General features: G+C 49.8%; 1 long non-coding RNA gene across 1 annotated transcript; it reads left to right on the top strand.

The window, feature by feature from the left end:
- Positions 1 to 13,578: 13,578 nt before the first annotated feature.
- LOC143766233 (uncharacterized) lies at positions 13,579 to 27,010 on the top strand. The gene is made up of 3 exons (XR_013213548.1): positions 13,579 to 13,695; positions 26,181 to 26,347; positions 26,841 to 27,010. It is a non-coding gene; the product is annotated as an uncharacterized LOC143766233 (long non-coding RNA).
- Positions 27,011 to 27,361: the final 351 nt, after the last annotated feature.

Genomic DNA, 27,361 nt, shown 5'->3' with positions numbered 1-27,361 from the left:
CAGCTTCTTTTGCCATCCATAATGTGTTCCATAGGTCTTTGTTGCGGAGATATGTGGCACCTATGGTTCCCTCCGTTGACCCTCCTGCTCCGGTGTTGGTCGAGGGGGAGTTGGAGTATGTGGTGGAGAAGATTTTAGATTCTCGTATTTCGAGACGGAAACTTCAGTACCTGGTCAAATGGAAGGGCTATGGTCAGGAGGATAATTCCTGGGTTTTTGCCTCCGATGTCCATGCGGCCGAGTTGGTTCGTGCCTTTCATTTGGCTCGTCCTGATCGGCCTGGGGGCTCTGGTGAGGGTTCGGTGACCCCTCCTCAAGGGGGGGGGGTACTGTTGTGAATTCCGTTCTCGAACTCCCTCCTGTGGTCATGAATGGTACGTCGGCGAGTTCTGTCCGTGGACTCCCTCTGGTGGCTGTGAGTGGAACTGCTGGTTCTGAGGTTGCTCCCTCAGCCGCCTTCGTTTGTGGCTAGGCTGGCTTCTCTATTTAACTCCACTCAGATCTTTACTCCATGCCAGCTGTCAATGTATTAGTACTGGTTCAGATCTCTCTCGGATCTTTCTGATGACCTGTCTACTCCAGCAAAAGCTAAGTCCCTGCTAGTTCATTTGTTGTTCATTTTGTACTGAATATGTTTCTTAGTGCTTGCTAAGTTCTAGTCCAGCTTGCTAACATGATATTGCCTTGCTAGCTGGAAGCTCTGGGTTGCAGAGTGGCACCTCCGCACCGTGAGTCGGTGCGGGGGTCTTTTTGCACACTCTGCGTGGCTTTTTGTAGTTTTTTGTGCTGACCGCATAGATTCCTTCCCTATCCTCAGTCTATCTAGTAAGTCTGGCCTCCTTTGCTGAAACCTGTTTCATCCCTGTGTTTGTGACTTTCCTCTTAACTCACAGTTAATATATGTGGGGGGCTGCCTTTACCTTTGGGGAAATTTCTCTGAGGCAAGGTAAATCTTATTTTCCTATCTTTAGGGGTAGTTAGCTCTTAGACTGTGAAGAGGCGTCTAGGGAGAGTTAGGTACGCTCCACAGCTATTTCTAGTGTGTGTGTTAGGATTAGGATTTGCAGTCAGCAGAGTTCCCACTTCCCAGAGCTTGTCCTGTCTTCTAGTTAAACTATCAGGTCATTCCAGGTGAACCTAACCACCAGGTCCATAACAATTATCACTCTCAACTTTCATTGGACGCCCCTTAGCAGGGTCACGGACCGGGTCTAGCCAAAGTGACAATCCCAGAACTGAGACAGAGAGGCCCGGTACCGGGTACCCCTCAGCCCTGCGACAGTGGGGGTGCTCCAGAGGCATGGGCGTAAACCACCATCCTTTTTCTTCACGAAAAAGAACCCCGCAGCCACAGGAGAGACAGATGGCCGAATGTGCCCTTTGCGGAGACTCTCGGAGATATACTCCTTCATGGCAGCCCGCTCAGGGGTGGAAAGATTGTACAGACGGGCTTTGGGCAATTTGGCACCGGGAACCAGATCAACCGAACAATCAAATGGGCGGTGTGGTGGCAGAACCTCAGCCTCTTTTTCGGAGAACACATCCTCAAAGTTCTTCAGGTATTCCGGAATACCCTCCAGACTGACGGATGACACAGATACAGAAGCAAGACATCTCTTAGAACAATTGGGACCCCATTTAACAATGTCCCGAGATTCCCAGTTAAAGAGACCAGTTACCCAGGGACCCAGAGTTAAAGGCGGGACCAGTTTTGGGTCATATGGGCGGGGTTTTCGGGTGTTTGATTCACCCTTTCCTTACCCGCTGGCTGCATGCTGGCCGCAATATTGGATTGAAGTTCATTCTCTGTCCTCCTGAGTACACGCCTGCGTGTACTCCGGAGGACAGAGAATGAACTTCAATCCAATATTGCGGCCAGCATGCAGCCAGCATGGGTAAGGAAAGGGTGAATCAAACACCCGAAAACCCCACCTATATGACCCAAAACTGGTCCCGCCAAATTCAGGTGACAGGTTCCCTTTAATAACAGGATTATGTAATTGCAACCAGGGAAGCCCCAATACCAGTCCCGCAGGCAGATTGTTCATAACGAAACATGAAATGCGTTCCTGGTGTAAGGCACTCACTTTAAGGAGAAACTCTTCTGAAACCATTTTGATGAGATTCTTAGCATACCTCCCAACCGTCCCGATTTCAGCGTGACAGTCCCGCTTTGGCACCGGGGTCCCGCTGTCCCGCTTCGGGCATTTAAAATCCCGAATTTGCGGCCGCCGGTGAAGCCCCGCCCACTTCCGGGACGTAGAGAGAGCCCGATTAGGTTTGTGGCTGTTTTTTTTTTCTTATACATGCTGGGTCTCCTCCCGACCGATCCCTCCCCCGCCCCCGCCCCCGCCCCCTGTGTGTGCGGCGCTGCCACGCTGAGGAAGAGAGCCAGCAGCGATCAAGATGAGAGGTCAGCGACTCACTACCTGAGGTGTGTGCACAGAGCTCTGGCGTCTCCTGCTCTTAGCTGCTATCCCGGCAGAGAAGGAGAGACGGGGGAGGTGCCGGGACAGTGCAGAGCTGTGAGCAGCCGGAGAAACTGAAGAGCTGCACATGGATGGACAGATCAGCCGCCCCTGCACCACAGAGGAGATTGTGTGTGTGTGTGATGTGTGTGTGTGTGTGAGATGTGTGATGCTGCATTTGTGTGTGTGTCATGTGTGTATGAGGTATCTGGTGTGTGTGATGGCTGGGTGTGTGTGTGTGATGGCTGGGTGTGTGTGTGTGATGGCTGGGTGTGTGTGTGTGATGGCTGAGTGTGTGTGTGTGATGGCTGGGTGTGTGTGTGTGTGTGATGGCTGGGTGTGTGTGTGTGTGTGATGGCTGGGTGTGTGTGATGGCTGGGTGTGTGTGATGGCTGCATGTGTGTGATGGCTGCGTGTGTGTGTGTGTGATGGCTGCGTGTGTGTGTGTGTGTGATGGCTGCGTGTGTGTGTGATGGCTGCGTGTGTGTGTGATGGCTGCATGTGTGTGATGGCTGCGTGTGTGTGTGTGATGGCTGCGTGTGTGTGTGTGTGATGGCTGCGTGTGTGTGTGATGGCTGCGTGTGTGTGTGTGTGTGATGGCTGCGTGTGTGTGTGTGTGTGTGATGGCTGCATGTGTGTGTGATGGCTGCGTGTGTGTGTGTGATGGCTGCGTGTGTGTGTGTGATGGCTGCGTGTGTGTGATGACTGCGTGTGTGTGTGATGACTGCGTGTGTGTGATGACTGCGTGTGTGTGTGATGGCTGTGTGTGTGTGTGTGATGGCTGCGTGTGTGTGTGTGATGACTGCGTGTGTGTGTGATGGCTGTGTGTGTGTGTGATGGCTGCATGTGTGATGCATTTGTGTCAAAGCTGCATGTGTTTGTGAGCTGCGTTTGTGATGCTGCGTGTGTATGTGTGATACTGTGTGTGTGATGCTGCATGTGTGTGAGCTGCGTGCCTGTATGTCATTATACAGTATGGAGAACTGTGGCCATAATACAGTATGGAGCATCATGTGGGGTCATTATACAGTATGGAGCATCATGTGCAGTCATTATACAGTATGGAGCATCATGTGCGGTCATTATACAATATGGAGCATCATGTGCAGCCAGTATACAGTATGGAGCATCATGTGTGGTCATTATACAATATGGAGCATCATGTGCGGTCATTATACAGTATGGAGCATCATGTGCGGTCATTATACAGTATGGAGCATCATGTGCGGTCATTATACAGTATGGAGCATCATGTGCGGTCATTATACAATATGGAGCATCATGTGTGGCCATTATACAGTATGGAGCATCATGTGTGTTCATTATACAGTATGGAGCATCATGTGCAGCCAGTATACAGTATGGAGCATCATGTGCGGTCATTATACAATATGGAGCATCATGTGCGGTCATTATACAGTATGGAGCATCATGTGCAGCCAGTATACAGTATGGAGCGTCATGTGCGGTCATTATACAATATGGAGCATCATGTGCGGTCATTATACAGTATGGAGCATCATGTGCGTTCATTATACAGTATGGAGCATCATGTGCGGCCATTATACAGTATGCATGCGGTCATTATACAGTATGGAGCATCATGTGCGGTCATTATACAGTATGGAGCATCATGTGCGGCCATTATACAGTATGGAGCATCATGTGCGGTCATTATACAGTATGGAGCATCATGTGCGGTCATTATACAGTATGGAGCATCATGTGCGGCCATTATACAGTATGCATGCGGTCATTATACAGTATGGAGCGTCATGTGTGTTCATTATACAGTATGGAGCCTCATGTGTGGCCATTATACAGTATGGAGCACTGTGTGGCCATATTTTTTTGTTTATAACTATTGTATATGAAACAGTGTGATCAGCAGTGCTAAATGGGTGTGCTTGGGACGTGGATATGGGTGTGACTAATTATGAATGGGTGTGGTCAGAGGCGTGGCCTAAAATTTGCGCGCCGCAAACTTTGTCCCTCTTTCCCATCTTCAAAAGTTGGGAGGTATGTTCTTAGCCAGTGGTGTTTTGTCAATGGCAACAACATGAACAGGAGTCTTCAGCCTAACTGTCCCTAACTTACACCTGGACACCAAGTCAGAGTTAATAAAGTTCATGGACGACCCACAATCCACGAAGGCAGAAGTGGACATGGAGCCACTCCCACAACAAAGTTCCACTTCCAACAAAATTTTTGAAAATGCAAAAAAAAGGTATCTGAGAGTCAGGGTGACTACCACGACAATCACCCGGACTCAGACGTTTGTAGGTTGGTGGACAGGAGGAGCAGTCTTTTTTCCAATGTCCAGGATCTCCACAGTAAAAACACAACTTTGCTTCAAACCGTCGTCTCCTCTCCTTCTCCTTGAGATTGGCGACTCCCACCTCCATAGGTTCAGACGGGGGTGAAACAACAGGACCAGCAGAAAAAAGCGGACCTTTTCGCTGTGCAATACCTCTCTCCCTCAGCCTCCGATCCATGCGGATAGCCTGAGTCATGGTCTCCTCCAATGAGCTGGGAGGTGGATGGAGAGCCAGAGCGTCCTTCAGGTAATCCGCCAGTCCACTCCTGAACAGACATCTAAGCGCGGAGTCATCCCAGGACACCTCAGTGGACCATCGGCGGAACTCAGTGCTCCACCACTCGGCTGAGCGCTCCCCCTGAACCAGACCCATAATAGTGTCCTCTGCCAACCTGACACGGTCCGGTTCGTCATAGATAAGTCCTAGGGCCTCAAAGAACCTATCTACAGACATCCGTTCAGGAGCAGTGAGGGGCAGTGAGAAAGCCCAAGATTGGGGACCCTGCCTAAGTAAGGAGATAATAATCCCTACCCGCTGAATCTCATTCCCAGGCGACTGAGGTCTAAGGGAAAACAATAACTTACAGCTTTCCCTGAACAAGCTAAATTTATCTTTATCACCAGAAAAGGTGTCAGGAAGCTGAACCAAGGGTTCGGCAGAATGCAAAACAACATCTACAGGCTCACCAGGTTGACTAACAGCATGGGGGGTGGTTCCCTGCATGGTCTGAACAGTCTCCGTGAGTTCTTTTTGTAAGAGAGTATGAGACGTGACAAGGGCCCGATGTTCCACCAAAAAATCCCGCACCATCTGTGTCAAACTGGACACTTGATCCGCCAGGTTGCAAAGCGGATCCATGACCAGAGAAAAAAAAATGGCAAACTCCCCTTTAAATGTATTGGTCTGCTATAATGTAATGTGCTGCTGCAGTGCAGTATAGTGCAACCTCCACCAGGGGGTGCTGGTTCAGGAAAAGAGGTTGTACACACAGCGCAGCAATACTGAACAACAACACAGGTGCAGGGCCGCCATCAGGGCATAACAGCTATGACTGGCATACGGGGCCCGGTGGGCAGAGGGGGCCCGTCTCATCTGCTCACTGGGCCCCCCCTGCAGGCGCTACGGCACGCTATTGACGTGCGGGCCCGCGCCCGCACGTCAATAGTTAACAGCCGCCAGCCAGTCGGAGGCTGGCAGCTGAGTTGAGCCGCAGTGCGCATGTCGCCGGCGTCTGACGTCATTGTCAGCCGCCGGCGAGTGCGTGCTTCAACTGCGTGGAGGGAGTGAGCTTCGCCCGCCGCCGGAGCACGGCCAGGTAAGAACTCGTGTTTTTTTGTTTTGTTTTTTGAGAGCGGCGATCCAGGGGGCCCCGGGGAAGAATGCTGGATATGCTGGGGCAGAGATGGTGGACACAGGGGCAGAATGCTGGACACGCTGGGGCAGAGATGCTAGACACGCTGGGGCAGAGATGGTGGACACAGGGGCAGAATGCTGGACACGCTGGGGCAGAGATGGTGGACACAGGGGCAGAATGCTGGACACGGGCAGAATGCTGGACACAGGGGCAGAATGCTGGACACAGGGGCAGAGATGCTGGACACGCTGGGGCAGAGATGCTGAACACGCTGGGGCAGAGATGCTGGACACGCTAGGGCAGAGATGGTGGACACAGGGGCAGAATGCTGGACACGGGCAGAATGCTGGACACGGGCAGAATGCTGGACACGCTGGGGCAGAGATGCTGGACACAGGGGCAGAATGCTGGCCACAGGGGCAGAATGCTGGATACGCTGGGGTAGAGATGCTGGACATGGGGGCAGAATGCTGGACACTCTGGGGCAGAGATGGTGGACACGCTGGGGCAGAATGCTGGACACGCTGGGGCAGAGATGCTGGACATGCTGGGACAGAGATGCTGGACACAGGGACAGAATGCTGGACACACTGGGGCAGAGATGGTGGACACAGGGGCAGAATTCTGCACACAGGGGCAGAATGCTGGACACAGGGGCAGTATGCTGGACACAGGGGCAGAATGCTGGACACGCTGGGGCAGAGATGCTGGCCACAGGGGCAGAATGCTGGCCACAGGGGCAGAATGCTGGACACGCTGGGGCAGAATTCTGGCCACAACGGCAGAATGCTGGACACGCTGGGGCAGAGATGCTGGACACAGGGGCAGAATGCTGGACACGCTGGGGCAGAGATGCTGGCCACAGGGGCAGAATTCTGGCCACAGGGGCAGAATGCTGGACATGCTGGGGTAAAGATGCTGGACACGGGGGCAGAATGCTGGACACGCTGGGGCAGAGATGGTGGACACGCTGGGGCAGAATGCTGGACACGCTGGGGCAGAGATGCTGGACACGCTGGGGCAGAGATGCTGGCCACAGGGGCAGAATGCTGGACACGCTGGGGCAGAATGCTGGACACAGGGGCAGAATGCTGGACACGCTGGGGCAGAGATGCTGGACACGGGCAGAATGCTGGACACGCTGGGGCAGAATGCTGGACACAAGGGCAGAATGCTGGACACGCTGGGGCAGAATGCTGGACACGCTGGGGCAGAGATGCTGGACACAGGGGCAGAATGCTGGACACGCTGGGGCAGAGATGCTGGCCACAGGGGCAGACTGCTGGCCACAGGGGCAGAATGCTGGACACGCTGGGGCAGAATGCTGGCCACAGGGGCAGAATGCTGGACACGCTGGGGCAGAATGCTGGACACGCTGGGGCAGAGATGCTGGACACAGGGGCAGAATGCTGGACACGCTGGGGCAGAGATGCTGGCCACAGGGGCAGACTGCTGGCCACAGGGGCAGAATGCTGGACACGCTGGGGCAGAGATGCTGGACACGGGCAGAATGCTGGACACGCTGGGGCAGAGATGCTGGCCACAGGGGCAGAATGCTGGCCGCAGGGGCAGAATGCTGGACACGCTGGGGTAGAGATGCTGGACACGCTGGGGTAGAGATGCTGGACACGCTGGGGTAGAGATGCTGAACACGCTGGGGTAGAGATGCTGGACACGAGGGGCAGAATGCTGGACACGAGGGGCAGAATGCTGGACATGGGGAAGAATGCTGGACACGGGGAAAGACTGTGAGACATGGGGGCAGAATGCTGGACACGGGGGCAGAATGCTGGACACGGGCAGAATGCTGGACATGAGGGGCAGACTATGAGACACGGGCAGAATGCTGGATACAGGGGCAGAATGCTGGACACAGGGACAGAATGCTGGAAACCAGGGCAGAATGGAGATACAAGGCATGACTGGAGACACTGGGGGCATGACTGGAGACAGATGGGGCAGAATGGAGACACAGGGGGCATGATTGGAGACATGGGGGCATTATTGGAGCCATAGAGGGCAGAATGGAGATACGGGCATGATTGGAGACACGGGGCAGAATGGAAATACACGGTATGATTGGAGACACGGTGCAGGATGAAAGACATGGGGGCATGATTGGAGACAGATGGAGCAGGGTTGGAGACAGATCGTGCAGGATCATGGGACAGGATGGATACGATGGAGACAGATGGGGCAGGATGGGGAGATCATATGGGGCAGGATGGATACTCATGAGGGCAGGATGGGTGAACATATGGCTGAAGCCAGTAATGAGACACATGGGGCCAGGGTGGGAGATATTATTACTACCATGGGGGCTAATTAACCCCTTAACGACCGCCAATACGCCTTTTAATGGCGGCCGCTAAGGGTACTTAAACCACAGCGCCGTTAATTAAAAAGTGAATAGCGCCCCCCAGAGTCAGATTTTCTCTAGGGTCTCGGTTACCGGGGGTAGCCGAGACCCCAGAGAACATGATTCGGGGGTTTTTTACCGACCCCCGAGTTGCGATCGCCGGTAATTAACTGTTTACCGGCGATCGAAAAAAAAAACAAAAACGCGATTTCCCATTTAATTTCTCTGTCCTCCGATGTGATCGCACATCAGAGGACAGAGAAATGGGGTCTCCGATAGCCCCCGATGGCCCCCCGATACTCACCTGTCTCCCCCAGTGCTCCTCGTGGCTCCCGATGGGCGCCGCCATCTTCTTCTGGCAAAAAAATGGCAGGCGCAAGCGCAGTGTGCCCGCCGGCCGGCACCCGGGAGATCTTTGGGGTCTCGGCTGCCGGGGGTAGCCGAGTCCCCAAAGAACATGATCGGGGTTGGTTTTTACCGATCCCTGCTTTGCGATCGCCGGTAATTAACTGTTTACCGGCGACCGCAAATAAAAATATAAAAAAAAAGCGATATGTAATTCTCTGTCCTCTGTTGTGATCGCACATCAGAGGACAGAGAAATAGGGGGATTCGGGGACCCTATCATACTTACCGGTGTCCCTGGGTCCTCCTGTGTCCTCTTCTGGCCGCCGGCTTCTTCCTTCGGTAAGAAAATGGCGGGCGCATGCGCAGTGCGCCCGCCATGATCTGCCGGCCGGCAGCTAGAGGAGTTGGGGCTAAATTTAGGGTTAGGGTTAGGGCTAGGGTTAGGGCTTGGGTTAGGGCTAGGGTTAGGGCTAGGGTTAGGGCTAGGGTTAGGGGCTAAATTTAGGGTTGGGGCTAAATTTAGGGTTAGGGTTGGGGCTAAATTTAGGGTTAGGGCTGGGGCTAAATTTAGGGTTAGGGCTAGGGTTAGGGTTGGGGCTAAAGTTAGGGCTAGAGTTAGAGTTGGGGCTAAATTTAGGGTTAAGGTTGGGGCTAAAGTTAGGGTTAGGGTTGGGGCTAAAGTTAGGACTAGGGTTGCGGCTAAAGTTAGGGTTAGAGTTGGGATTAGGGTTTGGATTAGGGTTGGCATTAGGGTTACATTTGGGATTAGGGTTAAGGTTAGGGTTGGGATTAGGGGTGTATTGGGACTAGGGTTAGGTTTGAGGTTAGGGTTGAGATTAGGATTAGGGGTGTGTTGGATTTAGGGTTCTGATTAGGGTTATGGTTGTTTTGGGGTTAGGGTTGCGATTATCCTTAGGGTTGTGATTAGGATTATGGAGCGGGTTGGCATTAGGGTTAGGCCTCTTTCACACTTCAGTCTTTTGGCGTCAGTCTGAAACTGCCATTTTTGTAAAATAGCGGATCCGCCATCTTTTTTGGCGGATCCGCTATTTTCCCATAGACATGCATTAGCGACGGTTTGTGGCGGATGGTTGTCCGTTCCATCCGCCATGCGACGGATCCGTTGAGATTTGGCGGACGTCATCTAGACATTGACGGCCATTGTAACGTTTTTTGTCTGCGCCGAAATGGCGGTTCACGACGGATCCGTCGCGTCCATCATTCCATAGAATGGCCGCCTATGGGCGACGGATCCGTCGTTACCGTCATTTCGGCGGATCCATCGCCCCAATCCGCTTTTTCAATTGCGCATGCTCCAAAAAGTAGATACTTTTCCCAGACAACCCCCAAGTAACGGATCCGTCAAAAAAACGGATCCGTTAGAACCGTTTTCTCAACAATTGTGACGGATCCGTCGATCCGTCACTATGTCGGAGCTGACTGACGCCAAACAACTGAAGTGTGAAAGAAGCCTTAGGGGTGTGTTGGGGTTAGGGTTGGAGTTAGATTTGGGAGGTTTCCACTGTTTAGGTACATCAGGGGTTCTCTAAACGCCACAGCCAATTTTGCGCTCAAAAAGTCAAATGGTGCTCCCTCCCTTCCGAGCTCTGCCGTGCACCCAAACAGTGGTTTACCCCCACATATGGGGCATCAGCGTACTCGGAATAAATTGGACAACAACTTTTGGGGTCCAATTTCTCCTGTTACCCTTGTGAAAATAAAAACTTGGGGGCTAAAAAATCTTTTTTGTGGAAAAAAAAAAATTATTTTCACAACTATGCATTATAAACGTCTGTGAAGCACTTGGGCATTCAAAGTTCTCACCACACATCTAGATAAGTTTATTGGGGGCTCTAGTTTCCAAAATGGGGTCACTTGTGGGGGGTTTCTACTCTTTAGGTACATCAGGGTCTCTGCAAACGCAACATAATGCCCGCAGACCATTCTATCAAAGTCTGCATTCCAAAATGGCGTTCCTTCCCTTCCGAGCTCTCCCATGCGCTCAAACAGTGGTCCCCCCCACACATGGGGTATCAGTGTACTCAGGACAAATTGTACAACAACTTTTGGGGTCCAATTTCTCTTGTTACCCTTGTCAAAATAAAAATTTGGAGGCTTAAAAATCTTTTTTGTGGAAAAAAAATTTTATTTTTATTTTCACGACTCTGCATTAGAAACGTCTGTGAAGCACTTGGGCATTCAAAGTTCTCACCACACATCTAGATAAGTTCCTTGGGGGGTCTAGTTTCCAAAATGGGGTCACTTGTGAGGGGTTTCTACTGTTTAGGTACATCGGGGGCTCTGCAAACGCAACATAACACCCGCAGACCATTCTATCAAAGTCTGCATTCCAAAACAGCACTCCTTCCCTTCCGAGCTCTGCCGTGCACCCAAACAGTGGTCCCCCCCACACATGGGGTATCAGTGTACTCACGACAAATTGGACAACAACTATTGGGGTCCAATTTCTCTTGTACCCTTGTGAAAATAAAAACTTGGGGGCTAAAAAATATTTTTTGTGGAAAAAAAAAATATTTTTTATTTTCACGACTCTGCATTATAAACTTCTGTGAAGCAGTTGGGCATTCAAAGTTCTCACCACACATCTAGATAAGTTCCTTGGGGGGTCTAGTTTCCAAAATGGGGTCACTTGTGGGGGGTTTCTACTGTTTAGGTACATCAGGGGCTCTGCAAACGCAACATAACGCCCGCAGACCATTCTATCAAAGTCTGCATTCCAAAACGGCGCTCCTTCCCTTCTGAGCTCTGCCATGCGCCCAAACAGTGGTTTACCCCAACATATGGGGAATCAGCCTACTCAGCATAAATTGCACAATAAACTTTGGGGTCCAATTTCTCCTGTTACCCTTGAGAAAATAAAAAATTGCAGGCTAAAAAATCATTTTTGAGGGGAAAAAAAAAGGATATTTTATTTTCACGCTCTACTTTATAAATTTCTGTGAAGCACTTGGGGGTTTAAAGTGCTCACCACACATCTACATAAGTTCCTTACGTGGTCTAGTTTCCAAAATGGGGTCAATTGTGGGGGGTTTCTACTGTTTAGGCACATCAGGGGCTCTCCAAACACGACATGGTGTCGATCTCAATTCCAGCCAATTCTACATTGAAAAAGTAAAACGGCACTCCTTCTCTTCCAAGCTAAACAGTGGTTTACCCCCACATATGGGGTTTCGCCGTACTCAGGAGAAATTGTGCAACAACTTTTGTGGTCTAATTTCTCCTGTTACCCTTGTGAAAATAAAAATGTGGGGGCAAAAAGATCATTTTTGTAGAAAAAATGCGATTTTTTATTTTCACAGCTCTACGTTATAAACTTCTGAGAAGCACCTGGGGGTTTAAAGTGCTCACCAATTTAAAAATTGAAAAATAATTAAAAATATACCTAAATTGTATTGCATATTTTAACAAATATTTAGTAGGTTACAGTAGAGTAGGGCCCGGCCAAAAGTGTCTACCGTGTTATGGTGGTGGCTTAAAAAATCTTTTGGCCAAAACAAAAGATGCCGGCTATAAGTGTGATCTGGTGATGGGAACTGTTAATGTGTGATAGGTGAGAAGTGGAGTTTTTCCAAGAGAGTGGGACTGCGGACAGTTCGAGGGGTGGAGGCGGGGCTGGGGTGGAGCCTGGGCGGAGTCTCAAAGGGGCCCCATATATTTTGCCAGTATGGGGCCCCGAAATTTCTAGTGGCAGCCCTGCACAGGTGTCACAGGTAATGAAAGAGAAGTCAGACAAGCCAAAGGTCATACACATAGAGATAAGCGCAGTACACAGGGGAAGTCAGAAGAATGGTCGGGGACAAACAAGAAGTCAGAGCCTACCGGGAATGTGGTAACCAAACGTGAGACGTAAGACGAAGTCGGGATACAAGCCAAAGGTCAGAACAAGTCATAAACGGGTACAGGCAGTCAGAGGCAAAAAAGGAACACTAGTACAAGTGAACAGGTCAGGTGCTCAAGCCGTGCAGCATGAACTATAGCAGACACTGGCCCACAGGCTGCAGAGGACTTAAATAGCTCAGCCAGCTTCAAAGTGAGGCAGAGGGAATTAACTCCCACATGACCAGTCCTGAGACAAGACAGCTGAACATAAACACAGAACTGGATCATGACAAAAGCCTTCTCCAATAATAACCACTAACAACCTCCAGCCATGCAGCATAAGCTATCTCTGACGAAGAGTGATTGCACGTGCCCATTACATAGGAGAACTGAGCAGATTAACCCCTGCACTGCTAAAAGAAATTTACACCATTTAAAAGGAATCTGTCACCCCCCAGGATGTATATGACCTATTAATATGGGCATACAGGTAATACAAATGTTACACTAGTCCTACCTGTATGCCTCATATTAATGGTCTTGTTGCTGAGAAATCTTATAATCTTTCTTCATGTTAATGATTTATTCCAGGCTGCAGGGCGTGCGGTGCCTGGATGAAATCACTGACTCTTGTTTTCATTGTAATACTACTCCACCTCCCATGCAGAGCAGTTCTGGCCCTTGAATCCTACGCCTGCTCCCTGCACTCTCTCAGAAATACATACCTCATCCTCCCTTCTATGGGCAGTACACTCAGGGATCTTCTGCACAGGCGTGGGTGACTACCGCTCCAGTGACCTCCAGTGTGTGTGCCAATAAGGTTCTCTCCCCACTTCCTCCATGCACAATCATCGCTAGGAACCACGTGTACATAGCGATGACTATGCAGGGAGGAAGGACGTGGGGAGAGCACCTTATCGCCATGCACATAGAAGGGTTACTGGAGCGGAAGTCGCCGGCGCCTGGGCAGAAGATCCCTGAGTGCAGCGCCCATAGAAGGGAGGATGAGGTATGCATTTCTGAAGGAGTGCAGGGCGCAGGAGTGGGATTCTGGGGCCATAACTGACACGCATGGGAGGGGAGTCATAGAGAATGGAGGATGGCAGTACTGTGGGAACATTATACTGTGTGTGAGGGGAATGATGGTACTGGGGGTACATTATACTGTGGAGGGATAGCAGTACTGTGGGAAAATTATACTGTGTGTGGGGTGATGACGATACTGAGGGAACATTATACTGTGTGATGTGGGATGTCGTTACTGTGGGAACATTATTTTGTGTGTGGGGGATTACGGTACTGTGGGAACAATATACTGTGTGTGGGGGATTACGGTACTGTGGGAACATTATAACCATACCTACCAACTTTTGAAGATGGGAAAAAGGGAGAAAGTTTGCGGCGTGCAACGCGTGCCGCGGCAAATTTTAGGCCATGCCTCTGACCACACCCATTCATAATTAGCCACACCCATATCCATGCCCCAACCACACCCATTTAGCACTGCTGATCACACTGTTTCATATACAATAATTATAAACAAAAAAATATGGCCACACAGTGCTCCATACTGTATAATAGCCACACATGATGCTCCATACTGTATGATGACCACACATGATGCTCCATACTGTATAATGGCCACACATGATGCTCCATACTGTATAATGACCACACATGATGCTCCATACTGTATAATGACCGCACATGATGCTCCATACTGTATAATGACTGCACATGATGCTCTATACTGTATAATGACCGCACATGATGCTCCATACTGTATAATGACCGCACATGATGCTCCATGCTGTATAATGACCACACATGATGCTCCATACTGTATAATGGCCCCACATGATGCTCCATTCTGTATAATGACCACACATGATGCTCCATATTGTATACACACACACATGGCTCCACTCACCTCGTACACACATGGCTCTGCTACATCCACACTGTACACCTCCTGACCCCACACAAAGCATTACTTACCTCATCCTGCAGCATCATGTGGCAAGTTGGCAACCAGCACAGCCGAGTCCTGCAATCCACAGAGGTCCCGATCATGTGACCCCTGACTCCTCCCCTCCTGTGACCTCATCACAGGTCCTGTGCGCAGAAAGCAGGCAGCCATACGGAAGGGTAAGGGCCCGGGGCATGGCTTAACACAAGGGGGCGTGTCGGTCCTGCTGTCTGCGGGAAGCAGAGTGGCCCGTGCCGGACAGCGGGGCAAAGGCTCAAAACCGGGACAGTCCCGCACAATGAGGGACGGTTGGCAGCTACAGTCATGGCCAAAAGTATTGACACCCCTGCAATTCTGTCAGATAATACTCAGTTTCTTCCTGAAAATGATTGCAAACACAAATTCTTTGCTACTATTATCTTCTTTTAATTTGTCTTAAATGAAAAAACACAAAAGAGAAAGAAGAAGCAAAAAGCAAAACATTGATCATTTCACACAAAACTCCAAAAATGGGCCAGACAAAAGTATTGGCACCCTCAGCCTAATACTTGGTTGCACAACCTTTAGCCAAAATAACTGCGACCAACCGCTTCCGGTAACCATCAATGAGTTTCTTACAATGCTCTGCTGGAATTTTAGACCATTCTTCTTTGGCCAACTGCTCCAGGTCCCTGATATTTGAAGGGTGCCTTCTCCAAACTGCCATTTTTAGATCTCTCCACAGGTGTTCTATGGGATTCAGGTCTGGACTCATTGCTGGCCACCTTAGAAGTCTCCAGTGCTTTCTCTCAAACCATTTTCTAGTACTTTTTGAAGTGTGTTTTGGGTCATTGTCCTGCTGGAAGACCCATGACCTCTGAGGGAGACCCAGCTTTCTCACACTGGGCCCTACATTATGCTGCAAAATTTGTTGGTAGTCTTCAGACTTCATAATGCCATGCACACGGTCAAGCAGTCCTGTGCCAGAGGCAGCAAAGCAACCCCAAAACATCAGGGAAACTCCGCCATGTTTGACTGTAGGGACCGTGTTCTTTTCTTTGAATACCTCTTTTTTTCTCCTCTAAACTCTATGTTGATGCCTTTGCCCAAAAAGCTCTACTTTTGTCTCATCTGACCAGTGAACATTCTTCCAAAACGTTTTAGGCTTTTTCAGGTAAGTTTTGGCAAACTCCAGCCTGGCTTTTTTATTTCTCGGGGTAAGAAGTGGGGTCTTCCTGGGTCTCCTACCATACAGTCCCTTTTCATTCATATGCCGACGGATAGTACGGGTTGACACTGTTGTACCCTCGGACTGCAGGGCAGCTTGAACTTGTTTGGATGTTAGTCGAGGTTCTTTATCCAACATCCGCACAATGTTGCGTTGAAATCTCTTGTCAATTTTTCTTTTCCGTCCATATATAGGGAGGTTAGCCACAGTGCCATGGGCTTTAAACTTCTTGGTGACACTGCGCACGGTAGACACAGGAACATTCAGGTCTTTGGAGATGGACTTGTAGCCTTGAGATTGCTCATGCTTCCTCACAATTTGGTTTCTCAAGTCCTCAGACAGTTCTTTGGTCTTCTTTCTTTTCTCCATGTTCAACATGGTACACACAAGGACACAGGACAGAGGATGAGTCAACTTTAATCCATGTCAACTGGCTGCAAGTGTGATTTAGTTATTGCCAACACCTGTTAGGTGCCACAGGTAAGTTACAGGTGCTGTTAATTACACAAATTAGAGAAGCATCACATGATTTTTCGAACAGTGCCAATACTTTTGTCCACCCCCTTTTTATGTTTGGTGTGGAATTATATCCAATTTGGCTTTAGGACAATTCTTTTTGTGTTTTTTCATTTAAGACAAATTAAATGAAGATAATAATACCAAAGAATTTGTGTTTGCAATCATTTTCAGGAAGAAACTGAGTATTATCTGACAGAATTGCAGGGGTGTCAATCAATACTTTTGGCCATGCTTGTATGTTATAACGTGTAGGTGGATGGCAGTATAAGGAGAACATTATATTGTGTGGGGATTCCAGTGCTGTGGGAACATTATACTGTGTGTGGGGCATCATACATACTGAATGAGGGGCATAATGTCGTCATTACATTGTGTGAGGGCAAAGAAAGATCACCGTACTATTAGAGCATATGGTTTGCTTACTTCCTGTTTTACATAGGTGGGTCGTATAAATCTATTACAGGAAACAGAGCAACAACTTTATGATTCTTAATTTCTTACAAAGTGGGTTCATAAACCCCCCCCAAATAATCTCAGTGCTGAAGGGGTTAATGCCCCTTGCGCCCAGTAATGAGGAATCTCCACATACCTCCACCTGCAGAACGCACACCACATATACAGTCGATTCTAGAATGGAATTGTTCCTGTGAGGGGACGGTCCCAGGAAGGTGCAAGGTGCAAGGCCACCTCCATCACCAGATAAGAGGAAGCAGCTGTGGCTGCTGGTGAGGAGATAAGGCTTTTCTATACTGACAATGAGAGGAGGGAGGCTACATAATGGAGCTGTGTGGAGATGTGAATGATGAGCGTGACGGCTACATAGAAATACATTACACTGTCATGCTGCAGTCAGGAGAGCCGCCTGCCAGTCCAAGCATTGCATTTTGATCTACATCCCATATATACTGCCATCTGACTGAGCCCTATGTGTGAGTGGTCTGAGACTGGATGATCACTGAAACGTGGTTAATGTTATTTGCATGGGGCTTAAAATCGGTGGACTTACACGGGGGATGTTCTGATGCTGCATGTTGGGGGGCTTGCACAGAGAGGGTGATGCTGCATGCATGAGGCTGTATGTTGGGGGCTTGCACTGTTAATGGGGTGATGTTGCATGTTGGTGGTCTTGCACAGGGAATGTGCTGATTTTGCATGCATGACGCTGCATATTAAGGCGATCAGGGTCGGACTAGGACAAAAAAGCAGCCCTGCCACACAAACCCCTCCAGCCCACATACTTTAAGGCTATGTGCACACGTTGCAGATTTGACTGTGGAATTTTCTGTGCAGATTCTGCATTTCTTGGCAGAAAACGCAGGTCAGAATCGGCACCTTTTTTCGGTATGTGCACACGGTGCAGATTTTTGTGAGATTTCTTCCTTTTTTTTACCCCTGCAGATTTCTATTATGGAAGGGTGCAGAAACGCAGCAGATCTGCACAAAGAATTGACATGGTCCTTTTTTGAATCTGCTGCGTTTTCTGTGCAGATTTTTCTGCACAATTAGCACAGCATTTTTTTTTAGCCATTGATTTACATTGTACTGTAAGGGTATGTGCACACGTTGCGGATTTGCTGCAGTCCCGCAGCATTTTTTGAGGTGCAGAAACGCTGCAGATCCGCAATTGATTTACAGTACAATGTAAATCAATGAAAAAAAAAATGCTGTGCACACTTTGCGGAAAATCCGCTGCGGTTTTAAAGAAATAGCATGTCAATTCTTTTTTGTGAATCTGCAGCGTTTTGTACCCACTCCATTATAGAAAACTGCAGGGGTAAAAACCACAGCAAATCCGCAAGAAAACCGCAGCAAAAACGCACAAAAAAAACGCTGCGGAACCGCACAAAATACCGCAGGTGCGTTTTCTGCCAGGAGAGACAGAATCTGCACCAGAAATTCCTAAGCCTAATCCTCAATGTGTGCACATAGCCTAAATCACTTGCAGATCTGCAGCGTTTCTGCGCGGAAAAAAAAGCAGGAAATCTGCAACGTGTGCACATACCCTAAGGGTATGTGCACACGCTGCGGACTGGTGTGCGGATTTTTCTGCACTGATTTTGATAAATCCGCAGGGCAAAAACACTGCGTTTTTCCTGCGGATTTACTGTGGATTTACCGTGTTTCTTGTGCGGATTCTACTGCGGTTTTACACCTGCGTTTTTTTAAGGAGCAGGTGTAAAACCGCTGCGGGATCCGCACAAAGAATTGACATGCTGCGGAAAATAAACCGCTGCGTTTTCGCGCGTTTTTTTCCGCAGCATGTGCACAGCGGTTTTTATTTTTCATAGGTTAACATGGTACTGTACACTGCATGGAAAACTGCTGCGGATCCGCAGCGTCAAAAACGCTATAACGTCTATGACGCCGGTACAGTTGAATGCAATGATGGAGGAGGGAGCGTCTGCTGTCGCTCCCTCTCCCATCATTCATGCTGTATACTACTGTGTGGGCTGTGCTGTATACTACTGTGTGGGCAGTGCTGTTTACTACTGTGTGGGCTGTGCTATATACTACTATGTAGGCTGTTCTATATACTACTGTTTGGGCTGTGCTACATACTACTATGTGGGCTGTGCTATATACTACTGTGTGGGCTGTGCTGTATACTACTGTGTGGGCTGTGCTGTATACTACTGTGTGGGCTGTGCTGTATACTACTGTGTGGGCAGTGCTGTTTACTACTGTGTGGGCAGTGCTGTATATTACTGTGTGGGCTGTGCTATATACTACTATGTGGGCTGTGCTATATACTACTATGTGGGTTGTGCTGTATACTACTATGTGGGCTGTGCTATATACTTCTGTGTGGGCTGTGCTGTATACTACTACGTGGGCTGTGCTGTATACTACTACGTGGGCTGTGCTGTATACTGCTATGTGGGCTGTACTGTATACTACTACGTGGTCTGTGCTGTATACTGCTACGTGGGCTGTGCTGCATACTACTACGTGGGCTGTGCTGTATACTACTGTGTGGGCTGTGCTGTATACTACTGTGTAGGCTGTGCTGTATACTACTGTGTGGGCTGTGCTACATACTACTGTGTGGGCTGTGCTGTATACTGCTACGTGGGCTGTGTTATCTGCTATGTGGGTTGTGCTATATGCTATGCGAGTTGTGCTATATATTATGCGGGTTGTACTATATACTATGCGGGTTGTGCTATATACTATGCGGGCTTTGCTATATACTATGCGGGTTGTGCTATATACAATGCGGGCTTTGCTATATACTATGCGGGTTGTGCTATATACTATGCAGGCTTTGCTATATACTAAGGGGGGTATATTATATTCTATGGGGGAGGCCGTGTTATATACTATGTGGCTGTGTTATATACTATTGTCGGGGTATATTATATTCTATAGGGGAGGCTGTGTTATATACTATGGGGGGCTGCATTATATTCTATGGGGGCTGTATTAGATTTTATGAGGGTTGATTGCATCATACTCTTTGATGGGGCTGCATTATATTCTGTGGGGAGGTGGGCTGTATTATATTCTATTCGGGTCTACATTATATTCTATGGGGGGCTGTATTATATTTATATTCTTTGAGGGGTGATTGCATCATACTCTATGAGGGGGCTGCATTAAACTGAGGGGGGCTGCATTATATTCTATGGGGTGGCTGCATTATACTCTGGGTTGGCTGCATTATACTCTGGGGTGGCTGCATTATATTCTGTAGGGTGGTGGCTGCATTATACTATATGTGGGCTGTATTATACTGCATTGAGGACTATGGGGAATACATTATACTATATGAAGAACTATGGGGTGCATTATACTATGGGAAGTGAATTGTACTACATGGATGACTATGGCGGTGCATTATACTATACAGTATGGAGCACTATGAGGAGTGTATTATGCTATATGGAGGACTGAGCAGTGTATTTTAATATATGGAGGACTATAGGGAGTGTATTATACTATATGGAGGACTGTGGTGCACATTATAATATATGGAGGACTATGGGGTGTATTTTACTAAACAAGTAAAATGCTGCATATTCAGATTGTTTTTGCTGGAACAAAAATCATTGTTCTCAGCAGCACATCCCCGTTGTAAACTGTAGATGTGCTGCTGATAACATGATACTGTATGGTGATCTATTAATGATCGTTCTGTCCCATCATTATTCCTCAGTTGATGGAAAGAGGCCGGGAAACAAGCGTTGAACAACTTCAGTATTGTCTATCAAACTCATTTAGCGGCCTGAGATCAGCGCATGTAAATACATCTGAAATGCTTTTGTGTGATGTGCAATATGTTAGCATTTGGGGCCCCATTTTAAACTTTGCCTAAAACCGGCCCAGCCTACAAGTGTATAAAGATATTATACAGTCACCATGTGACAAGTGGGCCTGTGTAACTTCAAATGCCAGGGCTGAATTTTAGTCCCAGTCCGGCCCTGCGTTCTACCCAAGGGTGCTGAATTGTTGGGTAATTTTGTTCTGCCTATAGGGTGGCATGATATCACTCCAATCTCCCCCACTCACTTGGGGGCAGTGGTGGAACGGGGGAAGCAGGGTCGGCGTCAGCACCCGGCGTACCCGGGCAAGTGCCGGGGCCCTGGCGAGACAGGGGGGCCCATTCAGGACAGGCATTAGGGGCAGACAGCTGCCAGTGCCTAGGGCCCCCGCTCCCCCAGGGACCCTCAGCAGCACATCACGCAGCTGCTATGGGGCCCTTGTGAGGCAGGGGGGCCCGCCTGTCGCAAGCGCCAACTCCCCCGCCGCCGCTTTGAACTTTACTGGCGTCTGTCGGTAAAGTTCAAAGCAAATGATGGAGAGAGCGTCACCTGATGCTCCCTCTCCCATCATTCCCCACTCTGCCTCTGACACTGCCACTGCGGGTGCGCGATGACGCCATCGCTCACTCTCTGTGTCAGGCAGTGCAGCGGCAGCCGCCGAGACCAGAGCAGGGAGGGAGCAGCGCGGCGTGGGAACATTGAGAGGTGAGGAGTGTTTTTTTTTTTTTTTTGTAACTATAACAGTGACAGTTAGTACTGGACTATGGGGCCATTCTTGGGGGAGGGGGGCTGTGCTGTATACTACATGTCTGTGCTATATACTACATGGCTGTGTTATATACTACATGGCTGTTCTATATACTACATGGCTGTGCTATATAGTACATGGGCCGTGTTATATACTACGTGGGCTGTTATATGCTACGTGGGCTGTGCTACATGGCTGTTCTTTATGTTCTATATAGTACGTGGGCTGTGTTATATAATATGTGGCTGTGCTATATACCATATGGGCTGTTATATGCTACGTCGGCTGTGCTATATACTACATGGCTGTTCTATATACTACGTAATATGTGGCTGTGCTATATACTATATGGGCTGTTATATGCTACGTGGGCTGTGCTATATACTACGTGGCTGTGTTATATGCTATGTGGCTGTGCTATATACTACTGCAGCGCCCCAGAGTCCTGGTCGTTGCAGTACTGTTGCTCCGCCACTAAGGGGGGCTATGGTACGTCTGATGGCATTGAAGGAGATCATCTGACCAGGTATCACAGACACCAATACATTTCACAGTCTGGCCTCCAGGGGGAGCTAAGGGCACTATGCATTAGGCCACTCCTCACAGTCTGGTAAAACTGGGGGTTGGATAGGAAGTTAGATCAGAAAGTTGACTGGGTTGGAACCAGGCAACACCTTGTGGCAGAGGGTGTTGTAGGGGAAGATTCAGAGGGGTCCCTGTCAGGGGTGGGATCCTGACAGAGGCCTAGCAACCAGAGAGAACGCTACGGGACCGCGCCTGCACGATATAGCGGTGGTACCCCAAGAAAGGACAAGAAGCGAGGTTTATTGTGCTGAGTGAGAAACGAGATCAACGCAACAAGGAGAATACCAGTAGGAGTCGTGCTGTGAGACGAGGCAACATCCTACTGAGGCGCGTAACCGGTGGCCGGAACGCCGAGGAAGTCTAGAGCTCCAGGCCAAACTTCAAACCTACGGCAGGACAGTCAGTTATAGGCGGGCTGTCTCACCCAATTGACCTAGGAAGACACAGGGGGGGTAACAACAGGAGTGGGGCGACGCTAGAGTCCCGGAAGAGCTCCGAGCCTCCCCGTCATACGGGTGCGTCCTAACCATAAGATCTGGGGGACGTGGAAGAACATCAGAATCGAGTTGTGAGGGAACACGAGAAACAGACACAACAGTTGTGGGGACTATCCCCTGAGCACAGCAGGGGAGGACCGCAACACACAAGCGCTAGAAGGTAGGCACAGATTTCCACCTGCAAAGGGAACTCTGGAGGTGCCATCGGACCGGCCGGACTTGCGCAGCCTGGTTAACCGTATTCCGGACTGAGGATCCTGAAGCCTTCATATAAAGAGGTAAAGAGACTGCAACCTGGTGTCCTCGTTATTTACCGTGACCGGCACTTCACCGCACCATAACGACATCCCATACCTCCACCTTCATTGCACGCCCCTCAGCAGGGTCACGGACCGGGTCTAGCCACCGTGACAATCCGAGAGCAGAGACTCAGAGGCCCGGTACCGGGTACCCCTCGGCCCTGCGGCAGTGGGGGCGCTGCAAACTTGGCGTCACGAACAGGATCTACTTAAGCCTGAAGAATCAGGTCATGTGCGCCTTGGAACTGTGATTTATTATACTTGGACTGTGACTTATTGCAAAGACTGTGTATTGCCATTTTCCGCCAAAACCAGCCGCCATTACAGCGCTAGGAAGAGCGCAGGAGAAGAAGAAGGGCGTGGCATAGGCGTGGACCAGCTGAAGAGCGCGAAAGACAATGGCCGCCCAGTCTAAACATTTTTGCATCCTGAGGACGTGTCCGTCAGCAGCAGAGGTCCGCCTCCTCATCCTCTTTGGAGGGTGGAGACCATGGAGACGGGGCCGCCCACAGAAGAGACCGCGGGAAGAAGACACTGGAGAGGAAGTAAAGATGGCAACGCCGGGAGCACCGCGTGGGGACGACCTGACCCAGCATGAGGCTGCGCCCCCCGATATAGCCCCAGAGGTGCCATCGTTGCAGGTACTGGCCCTTACGGAGCTACCAATGGGCAGACCCAACTGGCCACCGTCGGAGGAGTGTGTGGCCGCAGCCGAGGCCCGGCAAATAGCACGTCGCCTTGAGGCCGACGCACGTGTGACCGCTCGATTGGGCCAGCCTACGGAGGTCCACCTAACTCCGGTGTCCCCTGCTTCCTCCATCCCGGCTGCGGCAGAGTGTGAGCTGCAGGCACAGGGCCTGAGGATCCTGCCGGAGGCAGAACACCTGCGGCGCCTGATGGCGGCATGGCGGAACAGACCCCAGCCTGCAGCCCAGGTCGATCTGATGAGCGTCGAAGAGACCCCGCCGTCACACTGGGGTGTTGTGGTGTCCTTCAACTCCCGGAAAGGAAGGGGAGTTATTCAAGAGATCGGGGAGCCACTACATGTTCGTGTTGACCGAGAAGAAGTGGAGCCCTGCGGGGGAAGGTACGATTGCGACCTGGAGCCTGGTGACGCAGTGACCTATACCCGGTGGAGGAGGGAAACTGGCTGGATGGCTCGGGGCGTCCAACGGTGCATAGCACTCCAGGTTGCTGCCGGAACATCCGGGGATGAGTCTCCTGCAGGGAAGGTGATGGAACCCGCCCTCACGGAACCTCGGGAGGTCCGGGCCCACCGCGTGCCTCTGGGTCGCGCTCGCCCGCGAGCAAGGAGGGCATCCCGACGAGGGATCCTGTCGTTGCTGGAGCCGGGACCGGTCCTTGTTACACCAACGCGACCCGTTGGCCTGGTGAGACCCGGAAGGAGACCGCCCCCTACGCTGCCAGAAACTGAGTAAGCAAGAATGCTTCATCATTTGTATATAGTTAACTGTTTGTCCTTCTGATGTTTTTGCTGCTACAACCCGTACGGGGTTAGTCAGTGAGTCCTCCTAGGAGCCATACAGAGATGGCTCAGTAATCCTGAACTGAAAGATGGATGATAAGTTCTATACCGTGTATAGTAGTAGAAAGGCAGTAGGCCCGGGCAGAAAGGGGCGGTCCTGTAACAGAAAGGAGAGGCAGTAGGCCTGGAGCAGATAGGACAGGCGGTCCTGCAGATGTAAAGAAGGAGAATGCAGAAAAGTTGATTAGCCTTATAATGTTTTATAAGAAGGTCTTTAGTGGATTCAGCGAGTACGTCCTTAAAGGCAAAGTTAAATTATTGTTCAAAAATTTGCACTTAGTAGAATACCCGGTTGGGTAAAAGAAGTTATTTATAGTATGTTACTTAAATATTTAACCATGTTTGTAACGTTCAAGTGTCCTCATCTCCCATAAAGGGAAGCTTTGTTAAAGTTTACTTGTTATTGCATTTCAAAAATTGTATGTCTTTTTGCTGACATGTATTGTTGTTTTCTTCCCAGTCCAGGAGTACTGGATTTAACCGGGGGGGAGTGCAGCGCCCCAGAGTCCTGGTCATTGCAGTACTGTTGCTCCGCCACTAAGGGGGGCTATGGTACGTCTGATGGCACTGAAGGAGTTCATCTGACCAGGTATCACAGACACCAATACATTTCACAGTCTGGCCTCCAGGGGGAGCTAAGGGCACTATGCATTAGGCCACTCCTCACAATCTGGTAAAACTGGGGGTTGGATAGGAAGTTAGATCAGAAAGCTGACTGGGTTGGAACCAGGCAACACCTTGTGGCAGAGGGTGTTGTAGGGGAAGATTCAGAGGGGTCCCTGTCAGGGGTGGGATCCTGACAGAGGCCTAGCAACCAGAGAGAACGCTACGGGACCGCGCCTGCACGATATAGCGGTGGTACCCCAAGAAAGGACAAGAAGCGAGGTTTATTGTGCTGAGTGAGAAACGAGATCAACGCAACAAGGAGAATACCAGTAGGAGTCGTGCTGTGAGACGAGGCAACATCCTACTGAGGCGCGTAACCGGTGGCCGGAACGCCGAGGAAGTCTAGAGCTCCAGGCCAAACTTCAAACCTACGGCAGGACAGTCAGTTATAGGCGGGCTGTCTCACCCAATTGACCTAGGAAGACACAGGGGGGGTAACAACAGGAGTGGGGCGACGCTAGAGTCCCGGAAGAGCTCCGAGCCTCCCCGTCATACGGGTGCGTCCTAACCATAAGATCTGGGGGACGTGGAAGAACATCAGAATCGAGTTGTGAGGGAACACGAGAAACAGACACAACAGTTGTGGGGACTATCCCGTGAGCACAGCAGGGGAGGACCGCAACACACAAGCGCTAGAAGGTAGGCACAGATTTCCACCTGCAAAGGGAACTCTGGAGGTGCCATCGGACCTGCCGGACTTGCGCAGCCTGGTTAACCATATTCTGGACTGAGGATCCTGAAGCCTTCAGTAAAGAGGTAAAGAGACTGCAACCTGGTGTCCTCGTTATTTACCGTGACCGGCACTTCACCGCACCATAACGACATCCCATACCTCCACCTTCATTGCACGCCCCTCAGCAGGGTCACGGACCAGGTCTAGCCACCGTGACAATCCCAGAGCAGAGACTCAGAGGCCCGGTACCGGGTACCCCTCGGCCCTGCGGCAATGGGGGCGCTGCACTACGTGGGCTGTGTTATATACTACATGGCTGTGTTATATGCGATCATGAATCGTGGTATGTGTTAAAGGGGGGGCCCACTGAGACTCTTTCGCCCGGGGCCCTCAAAAACCTGGAGCCGGCCCTGGGGGGAAGTGTAGGTGAGGGGGGATCAAAGAGTGAGATTTTACTCTCTTCAAACAGTTTTTGCAGTGTTTATTTGTGGAGAGGCTTATTTTCCTGCATTTTCTTTCTCAGGCACTAGACTGTGTTTGCACTTTTGCAGATACCCTTGCTGCCTCTCTTGTCCTGTCCTGGCTCTCTTACTTTTCAAAAGCCTCAGCAAGTATCCAGACAGAAGACCCAAGTGCCATTGTCATTTCAGAATACAGTAGTGTGCTTTCACAACGCCTGCAACTTTACTGGTAAGCAATAAGTGCCTTTCTGGCCCTATTTTTATTCTTTCCAGACACCATGTCCTCTTTCTCTGAGCCCAATAGGTAGCCTCATGTGGCACCACACTGGTTATTTATTGTGTTTGCTCACACTGGGAAAGATGTTTGTCATACATTTAGCCAGGCTCCCTCTATGCTCTGTGAAATATAGGTGCTCCCTAGGACATCTCAAACTTCCAACTCCAGGCAGCTCTCGTTCAATCCTAGACCTTACTTGCATGCCCATTTCAAAGCCACAAAGCCCCCCCACATCCAGATCCTCCACCATAAGAAGGTCTCTTCTAACTCATCCTCCCCATTGCCACTCATTTTACCTTTTCCGATGGGGGTACATCACTTCTTGGCGGAGATCTGAATAGCTCATGTGGACAACACCACCTCCTTAACCCTGGTATCTCAAGACAACAATATCAAATTTGCCTCTCTTTCTCTAACCAGGTTCTTTCTTTTCTTCCATCCAAAGGTTCAACCTCATGCTCTCGCCTCCTACCTCTGTATCCACAACCTTTAGCTACAAGGAGTCATTGTTTCCATTCAAGATGTGGATTGTTTTCATGTATATTAAACAAACATATTCTCGTTATCCCTGGACAACTTGATCAGACCCATCTTTAACTTCAAGACACTCAGAAGATTTGTCATCTGCGTTTAAAGGCATCAGTGATGTGAAATCAGAGCATTTTACTCTAGCACACTACGTGCTGTGAGGGTTAAGTTGGGTAGAAAGGGCTGGCTTTATGTGGACCTTCATAGAGCGGTGGGAGAAGATCCACTTTATCTCCCCTGGCAGACCTGCCAGGACCTGCGTGCGATGGGAAAGTCACAGGCTTGGGTTTAAATAACCAAGCTCTACAAGCATCATATCAAAAAACACGGCACTCCGGAAAGTTACTTGTAGGTGCTCAAGTAGGGTATCCAACCCTTTGTATCAAATGTTCAAAATAACTTGGCATTCAGTGTTTTTGGAAATAACGATGTGTTCAT

The sequence above is a fragment of the Ranitomeya variabilis genome, chromosome 4 (genome assembly GCF_051348905.1).
Source record: "Ranitomeya variabilis isolate aRanVar5 chromosome 4, aRanVar5.hap1, whole genome shotgun sequence".
Lineage (NCBI taxonomy): Eukaryota > Metazoa > Chordata > Amphibia > Anura > Dendrobatidae > Ranitomeya > Ranitomeya variabilis.
This window is presented reverse-complemented; position numbering and strand designations above follow the sequence as displayed.